Source organism: Hevea brasiliensis, chromosome 18 (genome assembly GCF_030052815.1).
Source record: "Hevea brasiliensis isolate MT/VB/25A 57/8 chromosome 18, ASM3005281v1, whole genome shotgun sequence".
Classification (NCBI taxonomy): Eukaryota; Viridiplantae; Streptophyta; class Magnoliopsida; order Malpighiales; family Euphorbiaceae; genus Hevea; species Hevea brasiliensis.
In genome coordinates this window covers 5,598,789-5,610,741 of record NC_079510.1, presented here as the reverse complement: position 1 = coordinate 5,610,741, position 11,953 = coordinate 5,598,789, and the positions used below count along the sequence as shown (strand labels likewise).

Genomic DNA, 11,953 nt, shown 5'->3' with positions numbered 1-11,953 from the left:
TGAGATTTTAATTTTCTTAGATCTATTTAATTTAAATGTAGATTTATTTTAATTTGTTAATAACCTCATGTTTATGGATATATTTTTTATTTTTAATTCATTAGTCAATTTTAATTAAGTTGTTGATAGGTTATTAATTTTAACCATAAGGTTATAAGAAATTTTAATTATATTTTTGTACATATTTATATGAAAAGATATACACCTCTTAATATTAATTTTAAATTGTCATAGGTTTTATATTTTTAAAATAATAAAAATGAGAAAAAATATGAAAAAGAAAAAAAAAAGAAATTAACCACTTGAGAGTATTTATTATATAATTAATATGAATTAATTTGATTAAATTTATATTTATGTTTTAATATATAATTAATATTTCTATAACATATATAATATAATTTATAATTTAAAAAATAAAAATACTTATTTTTTAAAATTATTTATATTAAATAATATAACAATGTAAAATTTCAAGATATCAATATCATAAAAATAAAAATTTTATAATGACAATTAACTAAACTACAAAATACATTTTAAAAATTATCCTATTTTTAATTTTTTAAAAATAAATTTCTTTCACATTAATCTAGCTATGCAACATCACATACAAGTTAATATTAGTTTAAATTATAACAAATATAATATAGGCAAATTAATTTTTAAAAAATAAAATAAAATAAAAAATTTAAATAAACTTAATTCAATGAGCTAAATTTTTATTTTTTATTAATTTATTTTATTTTTTAAATATCTTCATCCATTTATATTTTTAAAATTTATTATTACATTATTGTTTTATTAAATTTTATAGCATATGACTTTCATAAAAATATGATCTAATAAAATATAATAATTTTAAATTAATAAATATTTTTATCTATAAATTGATTAAAATAATATTAAAATCAATATTTTTATTTAAATAATTAAAACATTTTAATACTAAGATCATATTATATCATATATAAAAAGTTAACTGAAAATTATATATAAAAAACAAATTAAATCACGATTATGTACAACTAAAACAATAATGTGGATTTTATATATATATATAAACAACAAAGATGCCTTCTTCCTCCTGCAGAATAACATTAGTAATGGTTGAGGTCACATCCATTCAAGAGTCTGTTTCAAATTTTAGCAAAATACCATGAAATTATTTGACTAGAATAAATAATGGGTGCAGATTTAAATTAGGAACAAATAATTCTATATTAAATATTAGTATATTAAAGATTAGTAGGGAAAAAGAAGCATGCTAGAAATCTAATTGTTTGTAGATAAAGCAATCTCTTTGAGTAATCCCAAAAAGTTCTACACGCATACTTGGTAGTTTCTGGTTGCATAATAGAATTCTAAGTTGCATAGTGTTATAGTGCACAGCTTATTCTGAGAAAAGTTTTATAAGTACAATTGATAATACAAGCAACTAAGAGGTTCCTCTTACTTTATGCTGGTGAGAAATTATGAGAGGAGATTGCGTTGAAACAGGCCTGTCTTTAGACCACAGCTCCAGATTAACTGCTTTAGTTCCCCAGTGGACGAAACACTTGTAGATCTCTGTGGAAACCCATATATATTTATTATTTATTATTATTTTATTTTAATTAGCTAACAATAATTTAATATATTTATAAAAAAAAATATATATATTTTATTAGATGGTCTACTTATTTTTTTTTTATTTTTGAAATTAAATATATATCTGCAATCTGAACAACCCAGTTCAATAATAACTCTATTTCCATTCTACACCTAATAGAACTCTTGAAATATATATATATCCTAATCATTTCTTCTGCTAAACTTTGCTCTCAAAACCTGTTTGTCACCTCCTTTTTCTATCAAATACTTTCAACAGAGAATCCCTAAATTTTCACTCCTCTATTCATCACTTTCGATTCTATTTTCAAGGTAAAAATTCTCATTCTTTGTTCAATAATGGGTGAATCTAATTTTATTTTCTTTTCTTAATCTGTTACAACTACCCTATAAATTTATTTTTTTTAATAATTGATATTAAATTAGATTAATCATAATTATTATTGAACAATAATTGATTATATATATATATATATATATATATATATATATATATATATATATATATATATATATATATAAACTTTTCATCCACATGCACTTCGTCCTGTTCTTTCGCCACTAATCCAATCCGCAAATGTATATATAAATAAAAGTTATTATATTTTATTATTATTTGATATTTTTTTTAATATTTTGGGTATGTAGGAGATTCAAATATTCATTCTGACAGCTGAAATTGTCTCTCTTTAATTAAAAATAACTACTGTCTTGGAAGTTTCAGGTGAGTGGTAATTATAGTACATGGCATCGTTTTAGTCCCTTTTAAAATTTCTTAGCATTAAGTTTGTTATTAAATGAAATTTTAAATCAATATTTTAACAAATATTTTATATGTGATTTTCTACAGTTTTATTTTATTATTGAATTTTATTTCAATTTTGATTAAATAATTGATTTTGTCAACTATCTCTGCATTAGATCCATTAGGATTCCGGGAACAGGCCTTTAATGTATTTATATTGATTGATATTTGACTATAAAATTTACTGATGTGTTACTGAATTGATTTGAGATTGATTTGATTTTATTGAATTGATTTGAGATTGATTTGATTTTATTGAATTGATTTGAGATTGATTTGATTTTATTGAATTGATTTGAGATTGATTTGATTTTATTGACTCTCTGAAACTATTGAAATACACTATTGGAATTGCACTATCAGTTATTATTTGCTATCTGAAATTTTTTATTGATTTTGATTGATTTGTACAAATTGATTTTCTGTTTTGAATTGGTACCTGTGCCCAGTATCTGTTTCTGTTATCTGGCCCCGCCGTGTGGACTATCACGGTATTAGGTTGCATTGTCGAGTCATGCATCATTGCAGTTTATGGTTTGCATTAGTATCATATGCATTGATATCTGTGAAGGAGGAAGAAGGTATCTAATATCTGGTAGCGCGCTTACCATCTGGCCTTTGGTGATGTGGGGTATCATCACCCTGGTGCACTCTACCATAAAATTTTTATTGAATGAATTTCTTTTATATTTATATTTTTATGAAGTTATTTTATTAATGATTTTGACAGCATGAGCATGATTTTATTGAATAGAAATTTATTGTGAAATTAATCAAGCGTCTGCCTGTTCCTATTTCGTTGTGTGCTATAATTATCATTCACTGAGCATCTAGCTCAAACCACGTTTTCTCTGTCTGTTATCTATTTTAGATCAGTAGAATTCTGCAGCTGATCCAAATATTCAGTCCATTTTCTGGAGAGGGACAACTTTGATTTATTCTCATGGTATGCCCGAATTCATGTTTTCTCGGGCTAATAATTAGTTTAGTTTATTGAACAGTTTAAGTTTTTATTGAAATCTGTAGAGACTCCGCAGTTTACCTATGGGATATTTATGATGTTTATTCAGCATTTTGTTTAATTGAATTTTGTCTATTTTTGGGATTAGTAAGTGACAATATATTCATTCAAGATACTCTGATAAGGCTTGCATGATTTAAGAATACTTAAATTATGCGCCGGTCACGATTTAGAATTTTGGGTCGTGACAAAGTTGGTATCAGAGCTCGGTTAAGGTCTAGTAAACTTGCGGAGCATAGGATCCTTAACGTCTTTTCAGTTTATCATTGCTTTAGATGTCTGCGTCCTTCTTATCCTTTTCACCTGTCTTAATTTGGCTCACATTTTCAAATTTAATACTTGTTTATTAAAATAAATAAGTGCCTGAGACTGTTAAACGTAAGAGGAGAGCTTGGGTCAAGGGTCTTAATGGTGCAAACCTTGATCCAACAAGGGAGGTACCATCTCAAACTATTAATCAGACATCTTAACAGACGCCTATGGCTAAGACTGGGGCACAACCATTCTTTTGTTTCTCCATACTTTTCCATGATATTTAGTACACCACCTACTTTGTTAGAGTTTCCTTCATCTGTATCAACACCTATGAGGAACGCAATAGACACTGATATGGTGTATAGGGGATGTATAATTCACATTGGAGATAGGGAATTAGTTGTAGATCTTGTTTCTTTAGATATGTTTGAGTTTAATGTGATTTTAGGCATGGATTGTTTAGCCACTTATCACGTTTCATTGGATTATTATAATAAAGTTGTACTCCTTAAAATTCCTGGGGAGGCAGAATTTTAATTTCAGGGAGATCACAGTATAGCCTCTAGTAATCTTATCTCTGTAGTGAGTGCTAGACGATTATTGCGAAAGAGGTGTAAAGGGTATCTAGCTTATGTTAGAGATGTTCAGGTAGAAGGTGCAGGTTTGGAGAATGTTGTAGTGGTTAAGGAGTTTCCTGATGTGTTTCCAGAAGATTTATCAGGTTTACCCCCGGAGCGAGAGGTAGAGTTTAGTATAGACTTAGTCCCTGGAACTGAGCCCATATCTATGCCACCTTATCGTATGGCACCTGCAGAACTTAAGGAGTTGAAGGAGTAACTACAAGACCTACTAGATAAGGGGTTCATTCGCCCTAGTGTTTCTCCATGGGGTGCTCCTGTGTTATTTGTACGGAAGAAGGATGGGTCTTTGAGAATGTGCATTGATTATAGGCAATTGAATAAGGTAACTGTGCGTAATAAGTATCCTCTTCCACGCATAGATGACCTGTTTGACCAACTTCAAGGTGCAAAGTATTTTTCCAAGATTGATCTTCGATCTGGGTATCATCAATTGAGGGTCAAGAAAGAAGACATACTCAAGACGGCCTTTAGGACTAGGTATGGACACTATGAATTTCTTGTAATGTCTTTTGGTCTTACCAATGCTCCGGCCGCTTTTATGGATCTCATGAATAGAGTTTTCAAGCCTTTCTTAGATCAATTTGTTATAGTGTTCATCGATGACATTCTAGTGTACTCAAAGAGTAAGGAGGAGCATGAGCAGCATTTGAGAATTGTCCTTCAGACCTTACGAGAACACAAGCTATATGCCAAGTTCTCAAAATGTGAGTTTTGGTTAGATAGTGTGGCTTTCCTAGGCCATACAGTATCTAAGGATGGGGTGTGCGTTGATAAGAAGAAAGTTGAGGCAGTGCTTCATTGGCCTAGACCCACAACTGTGTCAGAGATTCGTAGTTTCTTGGGTTTAGCAGGGTATTATAGACGGTTTGTTCAAGACTTCTCTCATATTGCAGCACCTTTAACTAAGTTGACATAGAAGAATGTGAAATTTCAGTGGTCTGAGGCTTGTGAAAAAAGTTTTCAGGAGCTTAAGACTCGTTTAACTACAGCACCAGTGTTAGCCCTTCCATCTGGATCAGGGGGTTATGTAGTATATTGTGATGCTTCTAGGATTGGTTTAGGATGTGTTTTGATGCAACATGGACGGGTTATTGCATATGCTTCGTCAGTTGAAAAGGCACGAGCAGAATTATCCAACTCATGATTTGGAAATGGTCGATAATTTTTGCTTTGAAAATGGAGGCACTATCTGTATGGTGAGACTTGTGAAATCTTCACTGACCACAAAAGTCTCAAATACATATTTGACCAACGTGATCTTAATCTTAGGCAAAGGAGATGGGTAGAATTCTTTGAAGGATTATGATTGCACTATCTGATATCATCTGGAAAAGCTAATGTAGTGGCTGATGCTCTAAGCAGGAAGTCTTCTGGTAGTTTAGCCCATATATCTACCAAGATGAGGCCTCTGATTGGTGAATTACATGGGTTGCTAGATCAAGGAGTAGAGTTTGAAATCATAGCTGGATCATTCTTAGCACATTTTCGAGTTAGGCCTATCTTGATTGATCGAATTAAGGCTGCTCAAAAGAGGGATTCTCAGCTGTGTGAGATTATAGATAATATTCATCAAGACCAAGCTCAAGGATTCATGTTGAATGATGATGGAGTTCTTCGTTATGACACTAGACTTTGTGTCCCCAATGTTGATGAGTTGAGAAGAGAAATCATGGAGGAGGCACACCATTACCTTTACAGTACACCTGTGTTCAACTAAGATGTACCATGATTTAAGGGAGCATTATTGGTGGGGTGGTATGAAGAGGGATATTGCAGACTTTGTTGCTAAATGTTTGACTTGTTAGCAGGTTAAGGCAGAACATCAGAGACCATCTGGGTTACTTCAGCCATTGCCTATCCCCGAGTGGAAGTGGGAGCATATTGCCATGGACTTTGTTGTGGGTTTACCTAGTACACGAGGTGGTTACAATGCAATATGGGTGATAGTGGACAGATTGACAAAATCTGCTCATTTCCTTCCTGTGAAGACTACATATGACTTTGCTAAACTTGCACAGTTGTATATAAACAAGATTGTTAGTCTTCATGGAGTTCCAGTTTCCATTGTATCTGATCGTGGTACTCAGTTTACTTCTCGATTTTGGAAGAAATTCCAAGAAGCTTTAGGAACACGAGTAGACTTTAGTACTGCTTTTCACCCTCAGACGGATGGACAGTCAGAAAGGACCATACAGACATTAGAGGACATGCTTCGTGCATGCGTTATGGATTTTGGTGGCTGTTGGGATCATCATTTGCCTTTAGTGGAGTTAGCTTATAATAACAGTTATCAGGCAAGTATAGAGATGGCTCAATATGAGGCATTATATGGTTGAAAGTGTAGGTCACCGGTTTGTTGGGATGAAGTTAGAGAAAGAAGGCTTACTAGACCAGAGTTGATACAATTAACTTCAAAGAAGGTTCGACTAATTCGTGATCGACTTTTGACTGCTCAAAGTCGACAGAGAAGTTATGCTGATCCTAAGCGTAAAGATGTAGAATTTATGATTGGTGATCATGTATTTCTGAGAGTTTCCCCTATGAAAGGAATCATAAGGTTTGGGAAGAAAGGGAAGCTTAGCCCTCGTTTTGTTGGTCCATTTGAAATTTTGGAGAGAATTGGAGCAGTTGCTTACCGTTTAGCCCTTCCACCTGGTTTTGCACATGTACATCCAGTTTTCCATATTTCTATGCTTAGGAAGTATGTACCAGATCCATCTCATATTTTACAACCTCAAACCATGCAAATTAGGGATGATATGTCATATGAGGAACAACCAGTAAAGATTTTAGATCGACAAATTAGGAAACTCCGGTCTAAGGAAGTAGCTTTGATCAAAGTCTTGTGGCATAATCACTCAAGCAGTGAGGCCACATGGAAGGCAGAATCTGAAATGCGAGCCAAATATCCTCACTTATTTGATTCTTCAGGTTAGAATTTTGTCTATTCAAATTCGGGGACCGAATTTTTTTTAAGGGGGGAAGTATGTGGAAACCCATATACATTTATTATTTATTATTATTTTATTTTAATTAGCTAACAATAATTTAATATATTTATAAAAAATATATATATATATTTTATTAGATGGTCTACTTATTTTTTTTTATTTTTGAAATTAAATATATATCTGCAATCTGAACAACCCAGTTCAATAATAACTCTATTTCCATTCTACACCTAATAGAACTCTTGAAATATATATATATCCTAATCATCTCTTTTGCTAAACTTTGCTCTCAAAACCTGTTTGTCACCTCCTTTTTCTATCAAATACTCTCAACAGAGAATCCCTAAATTTTTACTCCTCTATTCATCACTTTCGATTCTATTTTCAAGGTAAAAATTCTCATTCTTTGTTCAATAATGGGTGAATCTAATTTTATTTTCTTTTCTTGATCTGTTACAACTACCCTATAAATTTATTTTTTTTAATAATTGATATTAAATTAGATTAATCATAATTATTATTGAACAATAATTGATTATTATATATATATATATATATATATATATATATATATATATATATATATATATATATATCAATCAGTATAACATGCACAGAAACCCGCAAGCTATTTGTCCCACGACGTCTTCATCCCACGACGTCCCGTTCACGTTAGAAATCTGCAAGCTATTTGTCCCACGACGTCTTCATCCCACGACGTCCCGTTCACATTTACATATATATATATATATATATATATATATATATATATATATATATATATCAATCAGTATAACATGCACAGAAACCCGCACGCTATATGTCCCACGACGTCTTCATCCCACGACGTCCCGTGCACGTGAGAAATCCGCAAGCTATTTGTCCCACGACGTCTTCATCCCATGACGTCCCGTTCACGTTTACATATATATATATATATATATATATAAACTTTTCATCCACGTGCACTTCGTCCTGTTCTTTCGCCACTAATCCAATCCGCAAATATATATATAAATAAAAGTTATTATATTTTATTATTATTTGATATTTCCTTTAATATTTTGGGTATGTAGGAGATTCAAATATTCATTCTGACAGCTGAAATTGTCTCTCTTTAATTGAAAATAACTACTGTCTTGGAAGTTTCAGGTGAGTGATAATTATAGTACATGGCATCGTTTTAGTCCCTTTTAAAATTTCTTAGCATTAAGTTTGTTATTAAATGAAATTTTAAATCAATATTTTAACAAATATTTTATATGTGATTTTCTACAGTTTTATTTTATTATTGAATTTTATTTCAATTTTGATTAAATAATTGATTTTGTCAACTATCTCTGCATTAGATCCATTAGGATTAAGAGCAGCCTTTAATGTATTTATATTGATTGATATTTGACTATAAAATTTACTGATGTGTTACTGAATTGATTTGAGATTGATTTGATTTTATTGAATTGATTTGAGATTGATTTGATTTTATTGAATTGATTTGAGATTGATTTGATTTTATTGACTCTCTGAAACTATTGAAATACACTATTGGAATTGCACTATCAGTTATTATTTGCTATCTGAAATTTTTTATTGATTTTGATTGATTTGTACAAATTGATTTTCTGTTTTGAATTGGTACCTGTGCCCAGTATCTGTTTCTGTTATCTGGCCCCGCCGTGTGGACTATCACGGTATTAGGTTGCATTGTCGAGTCATGCATCATTGCAGTTTATGGTTTGCATTAGTATTATATGCATTGATATCTGTGAAGGAGGAGGAAGGTATCTAATATCTGGTAGCGCGCTTACCATCTGGCCTTTGGTGATGTGGGGTATCATCACCCTGGTGCACTGTACCATAAAATTTTTATTGAATGAATTTCTTTTATATTTATATTTTTATGAAGTTATTTTATTAATGATTTTGACAGCATGAGCATGATTTTATTGAATAGAAATTTATTGTGAAATTAATCAAGCGTCTGCCTGTTCCTATTCCGTTGTGTGCTGTAATTATCATTCACTGAGCATCTAGCTCAAACTACGTTTTTCTCATGCATTATCTGTTTTAGATCGGTAGAATTCGCGGTGATCCAAATATTCAGTCCATTTTCTGGAGAGGGACAACTTTGATTTATTATCATGGTATGCCCGAATTCATGTTTTCTCGGGCTAATAATTAGTTTAGTTTATTGAACAGTTTAAGTTTTTATTGAAATCTGTAGAGACTCCGCAGTTTACCTATGGGATATTTATGATGTTTATTCAGCATTTTATTTAATTGAATTTTGTCTATTTTTGGGATTAGTAAGTGACAATATATTCATTCAAGATACTCTGATAAGGCTTGCATGATTTAAGAATACTTAAATTATGCGCCGGTCACGATTTAGAATTTTGGGTCGTGACAATCTCTTTGATGTTAAATTGGTTGACTAATCCAATACCAAGATATTTATCAACAAGCATCCATTCTCCTAAAATGAGAAACCATGAACAAATTAATATGTACATAATATTTCAAGATTGTCTCATGCTCATGCATGTAATTCTAGAAGACTTCTCAAACAAAAAAAATAAGGCATCCGGCTTTCAAGAAGAAGAAAAAGAAGGTAGCAGGAAGGAAAAGTTAATATTCAAGTCTACATGAACATAAAGTTATAAAGCTACATTTAAGGACATTTCCATTGACTGAAATTAGGTCTAATTACACCACTCCCTGACTTTTGCATTGCATTAAATAATACTAGTGCAACAAAAGATGACCCTGCATTCAGTGAAAATGCAGTTTAACTTTTAAATAATTTTTGACCATTGCATATCATCAATATATTGATTATTAGGTATAAGAAAAAGGCCAATTGTGTATTAGCACATTACATGCATTTTAATGATTTCAGCTTTGGAAGAGCTTGAAAAATCATCACTTACGTACACCATATCATCAGCTGGAATGAACTAGTGTGGATTTATATCCATGATCAATGATAGAAGCATTTAATATGGGACAAGTAGTTTTATATGCAAACTTATGACCATATTTGAATTTCTAAAAGGTAAGACAAGCTACCAAATCCATGTAAGGCCTGTTCATCATCCAAGACAGAAGTTGTTAATTAACAGAAACATTGTTTTTGACCAACTTTTTTTTTTGTTTTTAGTCCAAGTTTTCTTTTATTTCGCTTATGCTTTCACTTTTTTCCATAAAAAGGAAAAAAAAAAAAAACAAAAGAATTCATAAAATTGCAAAAGCAAAACAAAAAAGAAAAAGTATAACTACCATTTGGCAGAAGATTCCCTTCATAAAATCGATCTCCAGATTCAGGCCAAATTTCATGCTTCGATCCATCAATAGAAGTGAATGAGACAAAAGTTTCTATGGGATGTAAGACAGTAAAGGTTGGATGTACTTTCAAGCAAACTAGCCTACATCACAAAATTTACAGCAACAACAAGAAGTAGGCATCATCATTTTTTTTCCATATAAAATAATAGTGATCAAAAGAAAGAGAGAAAAAACCCAGACATACAAGAGAAGCACCAAGCAAGAAGAAAAATGAAGATGACTCAAATAAGCAAATAGACAAAAATGAAAATTTTCAATCACTTTCTCATGAGAACAATTGCCATTTTGTAATAACAATAAAATGCATTGTGACTTTAATTGCAAGAATTTATTTGCAGAATAAACTCCAAGAAAACATGTACTGCACATTGCCATATTTTTTCATTTACCTAACATGTTAGCTACTTATCAGCCATTTATAAGCACTCTAACCAAATAAATAACTGCTTAAAATTTTAAATGCATATAAGCTCATATTAACATATAAACATTAGGTATTTATAAACTAATTTATAAGCTAAGCCAAACACTTTATACAAGCATACGATCAAATGATATCCCATGACACTTGTAAATAATGGCTATCATGTTATTTAAAACAATGGTGGGAGGAGGGGCAGGCCATGAAGTCTGGGTGGAGAGAGAGAGAAAGAGAGAGAGAGAGAGAGAATCTCTCATTTGGTTGGCTTGACTTATGCCAAAACTCGAGTTAAATAGACAGAAGTAAAATTGAATAGATGTCTAAATGTGGGATCAACAATAACCCAGATAGGTAATGCTGCTATCCTGTAGAATCTATATACATACATGAGAAACATGGCAAGCTAAGCATTAAGCAAACAATTTGATGGATATTTGATGACAATGTAGAGTAAATTCATTATTTTGGCATTCTGTCACCCAATTAGCTTAATTCAATTGCAAATGTTGTCGATGGGTTACACAGAAAGCAAAATGAAAGGGATTTTATAATTATTAGATTCAAACTGTTACAGAATTACTAATGCTGTCAGAAATAATGAACAAAATCATTGAAAAAGAATCTTTCAATCTAACTTGGAAAATTCACCTGAACCAGCTCCAACTTTCTGGGCTATAGTACTAGAGTCGATATGAAGAATCTTTGGATCATCTTTTTGAATAGATATCTTCCATTGAAGAACCAATCCCCCACCAATATCACCTTCTAATATCAGATATTCATCCTCACCTGCATGCCTAAAATCCCACCTACAAGAAAATAAATTTTGCTAAAACTGAGTGTGTAGCTAGTACATAACATAAAGCAGGAGCAAGGGAGACATATTGTAATTATTTTCAAGTA

General features: G+C 31.3%; 1 pseudogene; it reads right to left on the bottom strand.

The window, feature by feature from the left end:
• Positions 1–1,438: 1,438 nt before the first annotated feature.
• Positions 1,439–11,953, bottom strand: part of LOC110656455 (uncharacterized) — a 42,684-nt pseudogene continuing 32,169 nt past the window's right edge.